The 16,161-nt window shown below is 43.0% G+C and overlaps 1 long non-coding RNA gene across 3 annotated transcripts in view; it reads left to right on the top strand.

Annotated features, from left to right (window-relative positions):
• Nucleotides 1-16,161, top strand: part of LOC124109143 (uncharacterized) — a 35,030-nt gene that overhangs the window by 6,812 nt on the left and 12,057 nt on the right. For 2 of the 3 annotated variants that reach the window (XR_009228907.1, XR_009228906.1), the window contains 2 exons: nucleotides 11,551-11,680; nucleotides 11,896-11,996. This is a non-coding gene — a long non-coding RNA (uncharacterized LOC124109143). The remainder of the gene's footprint in view (nucleotides 1-11,550; nucleotides 11,681-11,895; nucleotides 11,997-16,161) is intronic. The other variant, XR_006856878.2, reaches the window with a different exon arrangement.

The following is a 16,161-nucleotide window of genomic DNA, read 5'->3' as shown; positions in this document are numbered from 1 at the left end:
TTCTTTTTATCAAGGACCTTACTAGATGACTTACTCGTTTATTTATTTAATGGTGCTTTACCACCAGGCTCCATCTGCAGCCACTTTTATATTTTTAAATTTTGGGACAGGTTCTTACTTATTGCCCAGGCTGGCCTTGAACTTATGTTTCTCCCGCTTCAGCCTCCCATCACTGGGATTACAGGTGTGCTCCTCCATGCCCAGTGCCTCTGGGTTGTTTTAACTTTTTTTTTTTTTTTTTTTTTTTAGTGCTGTGGATGGAACAGGTGATCTACCACTGATCTATACCCCCAGCTCTCCTGCGTTATTTTAAAGTAAATTCCCTACATTATAATATTTCATCCACAAATATATCAGGGTAGACAAACATTTGAAATTGTAAATTGTAAAAATAATAATAATAATTGTGCATACTTTGCATTTATTTTAGAATGGGAAATTTCTTTTTTTATATAATTATTTTTCAGTTTTCGGCGGACACAACATCTTCATTTTATTTTATGTGGTGCTGAGGATCGAACCCAGCATCCCACGCATGCCAGGTGAGCACGATACCGCTTGAGCCACATCCCCAGCCCTAGAATGGGGAATTTCATAGATGAGATTGCATAAAGGAAAGCTAAGTGCTAAAGATGTGCAAGGTCCGGACTGGGGCTGGGGATCAGCGGTTGCGCACTTGCCTGGCACCACATACAAATAAATAAAGGTCTATCAACAACTAAAAGAAAATGTAAAAAAAAAAAAAAAAGATGTTCGGGGTCCGCTGGTGTGGCCCCTGGAATCAGGCAGTGTCAGCTTTGCCCTTTACCAGTGCCAGTGGCCACCTGCCCGCTCGTACTCTCCTCCTGAAAGAGAATAAAAGACCTCACCTGTATTCTTTTCCTTTGAGGGAAAGCTTTGAAGTTACTTTAGGAACTCCCACATGTATGAAAAACATGTTCCAAGACACCAAAGTTTTCTGCCATAGTACCCAAAGAATGTAGCCCTTCCTACCCTGGACCCTGGCTCCAAGAAGTCCACAGCCCTTGCAATCCTCTGAAAATTCAGCCATCTCTCTTGTGTATCTTCTACCAAAGCAGAAGTTTCTCTGTGCCCCTTCTGTATTCCACTTCCTTCCTCCAGTGAGTAGATGTGACTGACACAGCCCGCCTACCTGGCTTCCATCCCAAACCTGCAGCCAGGCCGCGTGACAGCAGTTGCTTGTCCCCAGACATTCATGCAGCCTCACCCAGGAGAGACAAACAGGCACTCACACACCCTCACCTGCCTGGTGCTGCTACACCCCCGCCCCTCCTCTCCTCCAAACCTACCAGGGCAGCAGCTTTCCACACCCCTGCTTGTTCTGCCTCCTCCCGAGCCAGGCCATAAACATAACCTCATGTGGTCCTTGAGATCTTGGAGAATGTGTTTGTGACACCCTTGGCAGGTCCAGTAGGCACAGGACTGTATATGTAGCATAGAAAGGCCACAGAATGCAGGCCCCAGAGCAATCTCTTACCAATCTCTGCCCATCTCTGGGGACTTACCAGACTGTTGGAGACAAGAGGACACATGGCCAGGCATAGTAGCACACGCCTATAATCCCAGCAACTCAGGAGGCTGAGGCAGGAGGATCGCAAATTGAAAACCAGGTTCAGCAACCTAGTGAGGCCCTAGGAACTTAGCAAGACCCTGTCTCAAAACAAACAAAAAGGCTGGGGATGTGACTCAGTGGTTAAGCACTCCTGGGTTCAGTCCCCAGGAGTGAATAAAAGAGGGCGCCTGAAAGGACAGAGACCATCATCCTTGGATTAGACCACCAACAGGCACTGGCAGCAAGTTTTACACAAATGTATAGAACAATATAGACTTGACAACTTCCCAGAAAGGAGCTCCAGATCTATCAGCTGCCAGAGAAGCCCCTCCCGCTGGGCAGAAATAGCCCTTAGACCAACATCTTGCTCAACCACTGGCCACCAGAGAAAGTATGACCTTGGTGTGAAAACTGAGTTGCAAACAGCTGGGTGCTATCAGCCAGCCACATTCCTTGCATCTTGGTGGAGCCCTTTCTTGATAGAGCACATCACTTTGTCCCACCCATCACACCAGGCCAGGCTGTGTACCAGGTGCCCTGGGCTGCAACTTACTCTTAAATAATTGGGTGCTAGTGAAATTCTGGACTGTGAGACCAATGGACCTACATTAACATTCATGCCTGGCCCTTATCAGCTTGGGTGGCCTTTAATCTGCCCTTGGCTTTGATTTTCTTATTTGTGGAAGGAGGGTGATGATGTTGCAGGACCAGAAAAGTGTGGTACTTTTCCTCATCCACCATAAGAGTCATTGCTGATACTCCTGTAAGTAAAGGTTAATAAGAAAGAGGTGCAACAAATTAATTTAATCAAAGTTTTATGTGACAAAGGAGCCTTCAGAAATAAAGACACCAGGAGCTGGGACTGTAGCTCAATGATAGAGCACTTGCCTCACACTTCGTGTGAGGCAGTGGGTTCAATCCTCAGCACCACATAAAAATGAATAAATAAAGATATTGTGTCCATTTACAACTAAAAATAAGAAAGAAACACACCAAGTTGGGCGCGGTGGCTCATGCCTGTAATCGCAGTAGCTTTGGAGGCTGAGACAGGAAGATCATGAGTTCAAAGTCAGCCTCAGCAAAAAGCACAGTGCTATGAAACTCAGTGAGATCCTGCCTCTAAATAAAATGTAAAATAGGGCTGGGGATGTAGCTCAGTGGTCAAGTACCCCTGAGTTTAATCCCAGATACACCCACATACACCCCCCCACACACACACACACACTATATATATATATATATATAATTATCCATAACGGAATATTACTCAGCAATAAAAGAGAATAAAATCATGGCATTTGCAGGTAAATGGATGGAGTTAGAGAAGATAATGCTAAGTGAAGTTAGCTAATCCTAAAAAAACAAAAGCTGAATGTTTTCTCTGTTATAAGGAGGCTGATTCATAGTGGGGCAGGGAGAGGGAGCATGGGAGTAATGGATGAACTCTAGATAGGGTAGAGGGGTGGGAGGGGAAGGGAGGGGGCATGGAGTTAGAAATGATGGTGGAATGTGATGATCATTATTATCCAAAGTACATGTATGAAGACACGAATGGTGTGAATATACTTTGTATACAACCAAAGATATGAAAAACTGTGCTCTATATGTGTAATAAGAATTGTAATGCATTCTGCTGTCATATATAAATTTTAAAAGTAAATAATTATTTAATTAATTAACTGTGATCATGCAGTGCAAGAGATCATGAAAACTTATTCCTGCAGTCTAAATGAAACTTCATTTCCAGTCTTACCTTTTTTGTGTTCACTCTTTTGGTGCTATAATAACAATAGGACAAAGGAAAACTTGGGTTTTTTTTTTTTGTTTTTTTTTTATTTTAATATTTATTTATTCTTTTTTAGTTTTCGGCAGACACAACATCTTTGTTTGTATGTGGTGCTGAGGATCGAACCCGGGCCGCATGCATGCCAGGCGAGCGCGCTACCGCTTGAGCCACATCCCCAGCCCCAAAGGAAAACTTGTACCTGCATCAGTTCACATACTTATAGGAATCTAATGGGTAGTGATGGCTAAATTCACCTTCTTTTTTAAAATTTTTTTTTAGTTTTAGGTGAACACAATATCTTTATTTTGTTTTTATGTGGTGCTGAGGATCGAACTCAGTGCCTCACGTGTGCTAGGCGATCGCACTACTTCTGAGCCACAACCCCAGCCCCTGAATTCACTTTCTTAAAGGTTGTACCAATTTACATTCCCACCAGCCGTGCACAAGGAAGTGTTTGTGGGAACTTGTCCTGGGGGCTGATTATATGGGTGTATTCAGCTTGTGATAATTCATTGAGCCATATGTTTATGTATATTTATGCTTTGGGCACTTTTCTGTATGTTATACATCAATATAACTTTTTAAAAAACTCAATAAAAATCTAATTAAAATTACAAAATCATTGACAAAAGAGTAGAATATATATATATTTGTTAATATGCAGTATTATTTAGACACAAAAATATAATGAAATCTTGTCATTTGCAGCAACATGGATGAGCTTGGAGGACATCATGTTAAGTGAAATAAGTAAGGCATAGAAAGACAGATACTGCATGTTCTCCCTTATGTGGAAGCTAAAAACATTGATCTCATACAGTGAACAATAGAGTAGTAATTACCAAAGACTAGAGAGGGTGTGAGAAGGAGAGAATAGTTAATCTGTATAGGGTGTGCAGTTGGATTGGAATATATTTTTTTTGGTACCAGGGATTGAACCTAGGTGTGCTTAACCACTGAACCACATCCCCAACCCTTTTTATTTTGAGACAAGGTCTTGCTAAGTTGCTGAGGCTGACTTTGAACTTGTGATCCTCCTGCCTAAGCCTCCCAAGCCTGCTGGGATTACAGGGATGCGCCACTACACCCATCTTGAATAGGAATATTCTAATATTTTCTAGCACAGTAGAATTACTCTGTTTGACAACATTAATTTGCAGACTTCAAAGTTTTTGTTTTATTTTTGACATGAGATGTTGACCACACTGACCTCAAACTCCAGGTCTCCAAAGCAATCTGCCTGCCTCAGCCTCCCAAGTAGCTGGGACTACAGATGCATTTTACCACACCTGGCTTAATATTTCGAAATAGCTAGTAGAGAGGATTTTAAGTGTTTCCAAGACAAAGAAATTATGAATATTCAAAGTGATGGATATACCAGTCACCCCAATCATTATTCACTGTACACATGATTGATATACACAATTTATATTTATATGCACAATTAAAGGGGACACTCAATTTTTGGGGGAGGGGTACTGGGGATTGAACTCAGGGGCACTCAACCACTGATCCACATCCCCAGTCCTATTTTGTATTTTATTTAGAGACAGGGTCTCACTGAGTTACTTAATGCTTGCTTTTGCTGAAGCTGGCTTTGAACTCACAATCTTCATGCCTCCGCCTCCCAAGCTGCTAGAATTATAGGCATGTGCCATCACACCTGGCCAAACTCAATTTTTTAAAGAAATCAAAAACAACCAAATCATGCCCTTTGGTGTTGGGGGGAGGAAAACATGGGGAAGAAGGGCCCAATATCGTCTATCCACAGCTTAGGTGTCTCTGAGGACTGCCACTCTGGCCTGGCTGAGAGAGGCTATCTCAGATGAAAGATCCTCATTCTGAGAGGGTGAGCCCAGGGCAGGGCAGCCCCACCTGGGGAAAGGGGCTCCTCTGTCATTACTTTGCTGCTGTTTGTGGTTCTGCCTTCTCATGCCTTGACAAGCATCCTAGTAACATGTCATTTATCAAACCCCTGAGGAGGGGCCCCTGAGTGCAGGAGAAGACACTTAGGGAAAGCAGTGCTTCTAATCCATATGGACCTTACTGGTCCACCTGCTGCCCTGGCCGGGAACCCAGAGATCATCTGCAGAAACTTGGAGGTTCAGTCTGCCCAGTCGGTCTGGACTGGTTCCTTCCACGTGTTACCTCTAAATTACACTGGCTTGGGCTACTCCCCAACATAAGAAATGACAGTTGTCATGGTTTGACTGTGGTTTGTCCACCCTGCTTCCAAATTCACACAGGAGCTTAATCCCCAAAGTCTTATTTAATTAATGATATTAAGAGAGTAGAAACTTGATTTGTCTATGCTGTTTAGAAATGGGCCTTTTGGAGGTGATTAAATTAAATTAGGTGATTAAGGTGAGCCCCCATGATTGAATCCTGGTAACTTAATTTTTTTCTTTAATTTTTAATTTTTATTTATTTATTTATCTATCTATCTATCTATCTATCTATCTATTTATTTATTTATTTTGGTACTGGGTATTGAACCCAGGGGCAATTTACCACCAAGTTACATCCTCATTCATTTTTATTTTTTATTTTGAGACAGGGTCTTGCCAAGTTGTTGAGGGTCTCACTAAGTTGCTGAAGCTAGCCTCAAACTTGCCTTCCTCTTGCCTCAGCTTCACTGGGTTTACAAGTGAGTGACTGGAATTATTGTATGTGCCACATTGCCCTGCTTCTGGTGGCTTTATAAGTAAAGAGACCATAAATACAGAAACAGGCTCTCCCTGAAGTAACCAAGCAGGGGAGTTCCTATAAGAATTTGCACAATGTTGTTTGGACTTCCAGAAATGCCAAAAACTGTGAGTTAAATAAACCTCTTTGAAGTAACCTACCTCAGGTATTTTGTCATAGTAATGAAAAGTTGACTAATATATCAGTCTTTTCCAAGTTGCTCTCTGTTCTTTCCCAGTTCCTTGCCCTTGTCCTTCCTGAAGTCAGTCATAGCTGGACAGTTTAGTTAGAGTTCCCTGAATCTGAGGAGAATTTCAGTCCCTGGTTTCCACTTTGAGTCCTGAAAGAAAATATAGGTATGTATTGGAACCAAAGTTATGGGGTAAGAATATTGAGTGGGATGGGGACTCTTAAATTAGTTTGTTCTGCGTTCAGATCCCAGCTGTGGAATTTATATATAGCATGTGATCCTTGGCCTCAGTTTACTCACCTCTAAAATGAGGTGATGAGTTCTCTTATGGTTTGGATGTGAAGTGTTTCCCAGAAGCTCTCATGTGAGACAATGCAAGGAGGTTTCAGAAGAGAAATAACTGGGTTGAGAGTCTTAACCCAATCAGTGAATGAATCCCCTGATAGGGATTAACTGAGTGGTAACTGAAGGTGGGTAGGGTGTGGCTAGAGGAGGTGGGCATTGGGGGCGTGGCTTTGGGGTATATATTTTGTATCTGGAGAGTGGGGTCTCCCTTTGCTTCCTGATCATCATGTGAGCCGCTTCCCCCTGCCACACATCCACCATGATGTTCTGCCTCACCTGGAGCCCTGAGGAACAGAGCCAACTATCTATGGAGTGAGACCTCTGAAACCATGAGCCCCCAAGTAAACTTTTCCCTCTCTGCAACTGTTCTGATCAGATCTTTTAGTTGAGCAGCAAAAAAGCTGATTAACACAAGTTCTAACTCACAGGGTTATGAGGAATCCATGAAACTCTGTGTGTGTGTGTGTGTGTGTAGACCAACACAGTGTGGGGGGGGGGAGGGGAAGACCAACAGTGCCAGAACCCAACAGGTTCTTGATGGCCTGGGATGAGACGGGATGGTGGTTACAGGTGATGGCAATGATACTGTTCCAGCCACAAATGGTAGGGAGGTGAGAGAAAGACTGAGATGTGTGTAGATCGTAAATGGTGGTTTGTTTAAAATCTGTTTTCTGGCTGACACTTCTGATAATTCAAGTCTTCAAGCTAGAAGAGGCTCTGAAATTAAAATAGGCCAGGACAGTGAGGGGACTAGAAAGTGTCCCCTGAGAAAAGAGAAAGGGAGCTAGAGCCACGCAGGCAGCGGAAGAGGCCGTGTGGGGGTGGAGGTGAGGGACATGACTCCTGCCTCCAGGTGTCTAGACAGATGGGAGCCAACCTGTGAGCCACATGAGAACACATCCAGGGCAATGGAAGCTACAGGGAAGCCCATTTGTTCCCTGTCCAAGGCTGTTCAGCAGAACAGACTAAAACTCAATACTGAATTTCACTGTATCTGTCCCCTGGGGAAGGGAGTTCACTTTCTTAGTCAACAAAGGCAACCCGTTGGCCATCCCCACTTGGTTGTTCACTAAGGTTCTTAACTTAATAAGTCTTAAACAGAATGCTCACCATCCCTCGTCAAACCTGAACGCCCTTGTTGATGACATGCTGTCACTGTCCACGACACCCACACACAGGAGGCAGTATCATTTTCTTTCTTTACTTTATCTGATACCCTTCCCATCTAATCCATTAGCAAGTTCTGTAGATCCATGTCCAACCATGTCTTACATCCACCAACTTCTTTACACCTCTGCAGCCCCAGTATATTCCACTACCCTCCAAACATCCAGCTTACTTGCCCAGTGCAACGGCACATGCCAGTAATGATTCTCAGCGACTCTGGAGGCTGAGGCAGGAGGATCTGACACTTGAGGCCAGCCTCAGCAACTTAGGGAGATCCTGTTTCAAAATTAAAAAAAAAAAAAAAGGGTTGAGGATGTGGTTTAGTGATACAACTCCTGGGGTCAATCCCTAGACTCAAAAAAAAAAAAAAAAGGACCAGTTAACTTGCCCCCTTGCTTATTACCCTCCACTCTTTAGTCCGTTTTCTACAGGGAAGCCAAGGTGTCTCTAAATCCAATCTTGAATCCAATCATGTTTCTTTTCTTTTTAAGACCTTCAACTGGCTTGCTTTCTGAGTATTTTAACATGGGGGCATACAGAAAATTTCCCTTATTTATGTTTTTTTTTTTAAGAGAGAGAGAGAGAATTTTAATATTTATTTCTTAGTTTTCGGCGGACACAACATCTTTGTTTGTATGTGGTGCTGAGGATCGAACCTGGGCCGCATGCATGCCAGGCGAGCGCACTACCGCTTGAGCCACATCCCCAGCCCCCCTTATTTATGTTTTAAGACCATGTTAATAGGTGACTACAAATTTAGAAATGCTACATCTTAAGAAATGCTATATCTTAACAACTAGAACATCTATTATTATGACCTGCTTTGTCTCGTGTGTGTGTGTGTGTGTGTGTGTATTTAACATATTAAAGTTCTTTCTTTTTGATAATTAGCTATAAAAATATTCATTTGTCTAACGGTTAATGTCTATGTGGTACATTATTTCACATCTTTTTTTCTTTCTTTCCTTCTTTTTTCTTTCTTTCTTTCTTTTTTTTGGTACTGAGGATTGAACCTGGGGTGCTTAACCACTGAAGTACATCCACAGCCTGTTTTATTTTTGAGTTTGAGACAGGGTCTCGCTAAGTTACTTAGTCTTGCCAAGTTACTGAGGCTGACCTCAAGCTTACAAATCCTCCTGGGCTGGGAATGTAGATCAATGGCAGAGTGCTTGCCTAACATGTGTGTAGGCCCAGGATTCGAGTCCCAGCACCACAAAAAACAAAGCAAAACCTACAATTCTCCTGCCTCACCCTCCCAAGCTGCTGGGATTACAGGCATGGGCCACCACACCTGGATCTATTTCACATCCTTTTAACTTTTGCCATTCCTTGTTTTATCTGTCTTTTAACTTTATTTATTTATCACAGTACTGGAGATTTAACCCAGGTGCACTCTACCATGGAGCTCTATCCCCAGCCCTTTTTGTTTTTATTTTGAGACAGGGTCTTGCTGAGTTGTCCAGGCTGGGTTCAAACTTGCAATCCTCCTGCCTCAATCTCCCAAGTAGTTGAGATTACAGGAGTGCGCCACTGCACCTGGCTTTTTTTTTTTTTCTTGGACAGTAATTGCCTCTAGTACATTTAAGCTATGGTCCACCTGTCTGCTGGCTTTTGTTTTTGCTGTTGAGGAATCAGGTATACTCCAATTCTGTGAATCTGTCAGGTTTCGTGTTGCTCATGTAACATCCTAAATTTCCTTGGTTTGGAACAACTGTTTGTCTCAGGCCCACTTTTCATGTCTTGTGCCGGTGGCTGCGGCTCCTACCTGGGACAGTCTCCGGGCAGAAGGGAAAAAGGAGCTGTGACGATTCTTAAAGCTTTTGGCAGCAGACATCACTTACCCTCACATGTCATTAGCCAAGCCTGATGTCAGCAGAGTGGGATCAGGTTTTGCAGATCTATGTCCCATAGGCATTGACACCAAATAATTGAGAACAATAATACGACCTACCACACTACGGTCCTTTGAAGAGTTCTGTATCATTTTTTACAGAACTCGGGAACTTATGAACCATTTTTAGTTTTTTCAAACAAAAGGGATATCCACATGGTGGGTTGTTTACCCGGATGCTAGAAGGCTGAAAAATACAGAGAGGGTGCTGAAGTTACCCATATATTAGTAATTACAGGAAGCAGCTGCCACCCCTAGGCTTGGGAGGATGAAAGGGAAGAACTAAGGCTAACAGGACCTAAGATCTTGGAGGAGGACCCCAGCTGGGGCTGGACCATAAGCGAGTCCCTACCAGCGTGGAAAACCTTGTCAGGCTGGTGCTGGGAGGACTGAAAGAAGCTGGAGACTCTTGAAGTGAAGCCAACAGGATGTAGAGACAGGAAGGAATCCCTTTCTCCTGCCAGTTGATCTCCCTTTCATGCCTCCAGTGAGCAGAACCTAACAGGAAGTCAGCTGGCAAGGGGTTCTGGGAAAGGTGGTCTGCAGACCCTAGCCCCTGCAGCACTGAGCAGATTGCAGGAGCCTGGGCTGAGAGATAAGAAGTAAATAACCAGCTTTACAATCCATTGTTTTCCTCTGTCTGCTTTGGTAAGATTGTTCTTTTTGTCTTTGATTTTCTACATTTTCACCATGATGGTGTATTTCTTTTCTTTTATTTGGAGAAATTTGAGTTCTCAAATCTGTAAGATCAATATCTTCCAACCATTCTGGAAAATTCTCAACCATTTTCTTTTAGACTATTGCCTTTGTTCTCATCTCTTTCCTCTTCTTCTGGAACTGCAATTTTTTTTTTTAATGTTTATTTTTTAGTTTTCTGCGGACACAACATCTTTTGTTGGTATGTGGTGCTGAGGATCGAACCCGGGCCGCACACATGCCAGGCGAGCGCGCTACCGCTTGAACCACATCCCCAGCCCTGGAACTGCAATTTAAACATACATAAACTTGGGGCTGGGATTGTGGCTCAGCGGTAGAGCACTTGCCTACCAAGTAGCGGGACCCGGGTTTGATCCTCAGCATCACATAAAAATAAAGGCATTGTGTTATGTCCATCTACACCTAAAAATAAATATTTAAAGAAAAAACAAACATATGTAAACTCTTCTGATTGTGGCTTCTAGATCTGTAAACTTTTCTTTTGCAGACCCCATCCTTTTGTCTTTCCATACTTCTTTCTGGATCATTTCTTCTGACCCACCTTCCACTTCCCCAATTCATTCTTTAGCCATGTTGTTAAATCTGCCAGCTGGGGTGGCACACACCTGTGATCCCATCAACTCAGGATGCCAAGGCATGAAGATCGCAAGTTGGAGGCCAGCCTGGGAAATGAAGCAAGTCTCTGTATCAAAATAAAAAAATAAAAAGGGCTCAGGATGTAGCTCAGTGGTAGAGCATCCCTGGGTTCTACCCCCAGTACCTCAACAACAACAAAATCTATTAAATGAATCCACTGGGTTTATGATTCTAGCTTGTTTGATTGATTGTTGTACTGAGGAGTGAACCCAGAAGTGCTCTACCTCTGAGCTACATCCCCAGCACACCCCACCTTTTCTTTCTTTCTTTCTTTCTTTTTTTTTTAAATTCTGACACAGGGTCCATGAAATTCTTCAGGCTGGCCTGAATTTGTTATCCTCCTGCCTCTACTTTCTGAATAGCTGGGATTCTAGGAGTGCATGCCCATGCACGGCTTTAGTTAGAATTTTTATGGACTTCCTATTTATTCCCTTTTCACACATGCTATATAATTTTATGGAGTCTCCAGTTCCCTGTTGAAACTTTCAATTTTGACATTGAATCCAGGGATGCTTAACCACTGAGCCACATCCCCATCTTATTATTTTATTTTGAGACAGGGTCTAACTGAGTTGCTTAGGGCCTCACTAAGTTGGTGAAGCTGGCTTTGAACTCATGATCCTCCTGCCTCAGCCTCCTGAGCCACTGGATTACAGGCATGCTGGCACTAGCCCTGGTTTCTTGAACACTGTAAGTATGATTTTTCTTATACCCGGAGTTCCTCTGGCTCTATTATGGCTGACTGTTATTTCTGGTGGTTTTAACTGAAGGAATCTGACTACCTCATGTGTCTGCTTATTTTTGTGTGTTAAATATTGTGTTTGTGATATTATTTGTAGAAATAATTTGAAACAGGGTGATTTTGTTGCTCACTGAAGAGAAATTTTTTTTATTTCACTTTCCAGGCGCCTGGAGGGATTAACAAACTGAGATCATCTTGGTTCATACTTAGGGCATGATGTTTTCTGGAGCACCTGGATGACTCAAAGCCTTGACTACAGCTCAGGTAAGGACTAGTTTATTTTCAGTTCACTTTCATTCCTGGGGCACAGTCTTTTGGGAGCTGAGTCTAATGTGGGAGTTGGCTTCTCAGTCCCCAACTCTCTGCAGACCTGGACTCTTAATTTTTGTCTCTAGTCATATAAAGCCACCAAAAGTGATCCTGGCCTGTTCATCACTTCTTTATAGTTGCAAAAGCTTCCAGGGTCATCTCTTTGGAATTCTGTCTTCCCATGGACCTTAGCATAATAATTCCTCTCTAGGTTGGCACTTTGACTTCATTTGTCTTTTTTTTTTTTTAATTATTTTTTGAGTTGTAGATGGACACAATGCCTTTATTTTATTTTTTTATGTGGTGCTAAGGATCGAACCCAGTACCCGCCACATTCGAGGTGAGCACTCTGCCACTGAGCTACAACTCCAGCCCCTTCATTTGTCTTTTTCTTTTTTTGTGCTGGGGATTGAACCCAGGGGCTCTTTATCCCTGAGGTACATCCACCATCCCCTTTTTTACATTTCATTTTGAGACAGAGTTTGCTAAATTGCCCAGACTGGCCTCAAACTTGCAATCCTTCTGCCTCAGCCTCCCAAGTTGCTGGATTTACAATTGTCTGCTATCACACCCGGCTTGAATAAAATATTTTAATTAGAACTTTTGCCAATATTGATTTTTTTTGTCAATAAAGCATTTTTGAAATAAGTTGCATAAAGGCAAATTAATTTCTTCATAAAATTTAAATACAGCATTGTCAAATCATTTATTTTTGTATATTTTTGTGTTTAAACTTTATTTTGCCAAACTTATTCCCCTAGATATCACTTTTCTTTTCTTTTTTTTTAAAGAGAGAGTGAGAGAGAGAGAGAGGGAGAATTTTTAATATTTATTTTTTAGTTTTCTGCGGACACAACATCTTTGTTTGTATGTGGTGCTGAGTATCGAACCCAGGCCGCACTCATGCCAGGCGAGCGCGCTACTGCTTGAGCCACATCCCCAGCCCTAGATATCACTTTTCAACTTTAATTTTATTCAATCTAATATTTATTTATTTAATTTATTTAGGTGTGCTGGGGGTGGAACCCAGGGCCTTTGCATGTTGAGCAAGCCCTCCACCACTGAGCCACACCCCCAGCCCTAAACAAAATGGATTTTTTTGTTGCTGTTGAGTACCGGGGATTAAACTCAGGGGCACTGGTCCACAGAGCCATTATTTTGTATTTTATTAGAGACAGGGTCTCACTGAGCTGCTAAACACCTCATAGTTGCTGAGGCTGGCTTTGAACTCACAATCCTTCTGTCTCAGTCCCCCAAACTGCTGGGATTACAGTCATATGCAGCTTTTTTCTTTTTCTTTTTCTTTCTTTTTTTTTTATTTATTCCTTTTAGTTATACCTGACAGTAGAATATATTTTGACATATCATATATACATGAAGTATAACTTCTCATTCTTGTGGTTGTACACGATGTGCAGTTACACCGGTCATGTGTTCATATATGAACATAGGAAAGTTATGTCCGATTCATTCTACTATCTTTCCCATTCCCATCCTCCCTCCTTGCCCCTCCCAATGGATTTCTTTATTAATCAGTTTTCATTTCCTTTTTTTAAAATTTTTTTTTAGCTTTAGGTGGACACAATATCTTTATTTTATTTGTATGTGGTGCTGAGAATCGAACCCAGTGCCTCATGCATGCTAGGCGAGCGCACTACCACTCATTTCCTTTTTAAAAAATATTTTTGTAGGTGGACATAATACCTTTATTTCATTTATTTTTATGTGGTGTTGAGGATCAAACCCAGTGCCTCATGTGTGCTAGGCAAGCGCTCTGCCACTGAGCTATGGCCCCAGCCCAGTTTTCATTTCCTCTGCAGCCATGATTTTTACCAAGCCCAATCTCCTAGATCACGTTTTGCAGACCCAAATTTTGTCAAGAGGATTTGGCTTTTCTGGCACTTTTAAGGCAATTGGACATTTTTACCTAGTGCAGATTCTGCTATGGTTGTTTTTACTTTGTGATGTTGGGGTGAGCATTTTTATGCATTTCTTGGGGAATTCAGGAGAAATTTTTGAGCCAGTTTGTGAATAAGACAGAAATGAAGAGAGAGGAAGAAAAGAGTAGCTGAGGAAAACCAGGTATTGGGGTGGGGGCGGAAAGGTAACTGGGAGAAAGGAGAGGGGAGAGAGATGGAGGGGGCAGGCATGAGAGGGTGAATACAGCAGGTCAGTGTATCTTGGGAGTTAAAACGGGGTAAAACAAAAGGTCAGGGCTGGAAGGTTTGCCAGATATGAAACAGGTAAAGGAGAATGAGGAGCCAGCAACACCCTAGGAAGTAGCAGGCAGAAAAGGAGGAAATAGGTGTGAACTCCAACAGGTGTCCATCGGCTCACCCTATCCATCCTGCATCCTCAGCTCCCTCCTGGTGGGCGATTCCAGCTGGGACCTCAGATCGGTCTCCACCACATGCTGCTGCACCATCTTGGTTGTTATAGAGGTGTTGCCATCCTTGTTCCCAAAGCCAACCCAATGATAAGCGCATGGTTTTGAGAAAAAGGAAAAAGAAGGTTTATTTCTTTGCTAGCAAAGGAGAAACACAGGGGTCACCTGTGTCCCAGAAGCTGTGGTTCTGCCCATTAGCAGGAATAGGGGGATTTTAAAGAGGTGACTTAAAGGCTACATTCCACCTGTTCTCTGTGGGAGTTGTAATTCACTTGTGAATTTGGGACAGTCATTTCTGAGATCTTCTGGAGTCATCCCCAAAGTCTGGATGACTTCCTTCCTTTGGTGGGTGTGTACTCAGGGACAGATAACTCTGCCTAGGATGAGGAAGAAAGGTAATCCTGTTTCCCCTGAGATTAGGGAGGGGAGAGATTAGGTAGGAGCAGGGGGAGAGGAAGAGAAAGAAACTTGTACATTTTAAAACTAAGTTGCAGTGGCAGAGCAGCACTCTACAGAGGCAGAGGACGGAGGAAATGTGGGGTCGTGAAGCTTGGCTGTGCTAGGAGAAGAAGCCCCAAAAAAGGACAGGAACTTGCTCCTGTCCAGGTTCCCCGGGTCTCCTGCTTGTCCTTGAGTCCAGCCTGAGGGTCACCCTGCAGAGAATGAACCAGGGGTTGGAATCAGGGTGGAGACCTATATGATTCACCTGGATCTTTTGTCCTGGATGGCTGCACCTGTCTGGGTCAGGCTTTATAGAGAGCCAAGCTGACCTGACAGCTACCCTGGAGAGGCGTTGCTGCCCTGCCCTGCCCTGCTCTGCCCTCCATCCCACTCCGAGGTTTATGAACCCCCACTGCCCACCTTTTCAGTTCTGTGTCAAGTGCTCTCAATTTCATGGCCACATCATTTCTCCATTGGGGTGGCCAGATTTAACAAATGCAAATACCAGACAAATACAAATTGCGTTTTCAAATAAACAATCCCCCTCCCTGGCTCATACCAGAGATTGAACCCAGGGGTGCTCTACCACTGAGATATACCCCCAGCCCTTTATTTTTTGAGGCAGGCTCTCAGCTAAATTGCTCAGCCTGGCCTTGAATTTGAGATCCTCCAGCTTCTCAACTCATTAGCATTACAGGTATTGGGAACCTCATTCAGCCTCCAATTATTTTTTTCCTTTCTTTTCTTTTTTTTTTCCCTGGGGGGGCGGGTACCAGGGATTGAACCCAGGGTGCTTAACCACTGAGCCACATTCCCCAGCCCTTTTTTATGTTTTATTTAGAGACAGGGTCTCACTGAGTTGCTTAGCACCTCACTTTTGCTGAGACTGGCTTTGAACATGTTATCATCTTGCCTCAGCCTCCCAAGACGCTGGAGTTACAGGCATGTGCCACTGCGTCCGGCTGATTTTTCTTATTTTGAGTCAGGGTCTCACTCAGTTGCCCAGGGTGGCTTCCAACTCGTGATCCTCCTGCTTCAGCTTCCTGAGTTGCTGGGATTACAGGTGTGTGGCACCATGTTCAGCCTCTGATTGTTTTTTTAAATATTTTTAAATTATAGATGGACACAATACCTTTATTTTATTTGTTTATTTTTATGGGGTACTGGGGATCAAACCCAGTGCCTCACGCATGCTAGGCAAGTGCTTTACCACTGAGCCACAATTCCAACACATGATTATTTTTTAATACTGCTTAAATACTGTGTAATAGTGTTTAAGTAATTTTTTTTTAA

The sequence above is a fragment of the Marmota monax genome, unplaced genomic scaffold, assembly GCF_021218885.2.
Source record: "Marmota monax isolate L192 unplaced genomic scaffold, Marmota_monax_Labrador192_F-V1.1 WCK01_AAM20220418_F8-fsc00199, whole genome shotgun sequence".
Classification (NCBI taxonomy): Eukaryota; Metazoa; Chordata; class Mammalia; order Rodentia; family Sciuridae; genus Marmota; species Marmota monax.
The sequence above is the reverse complement of the archived record's forward strand: the minus strand, read 5'-3'. Positions and strand labels throughout refer to the sequence as shown.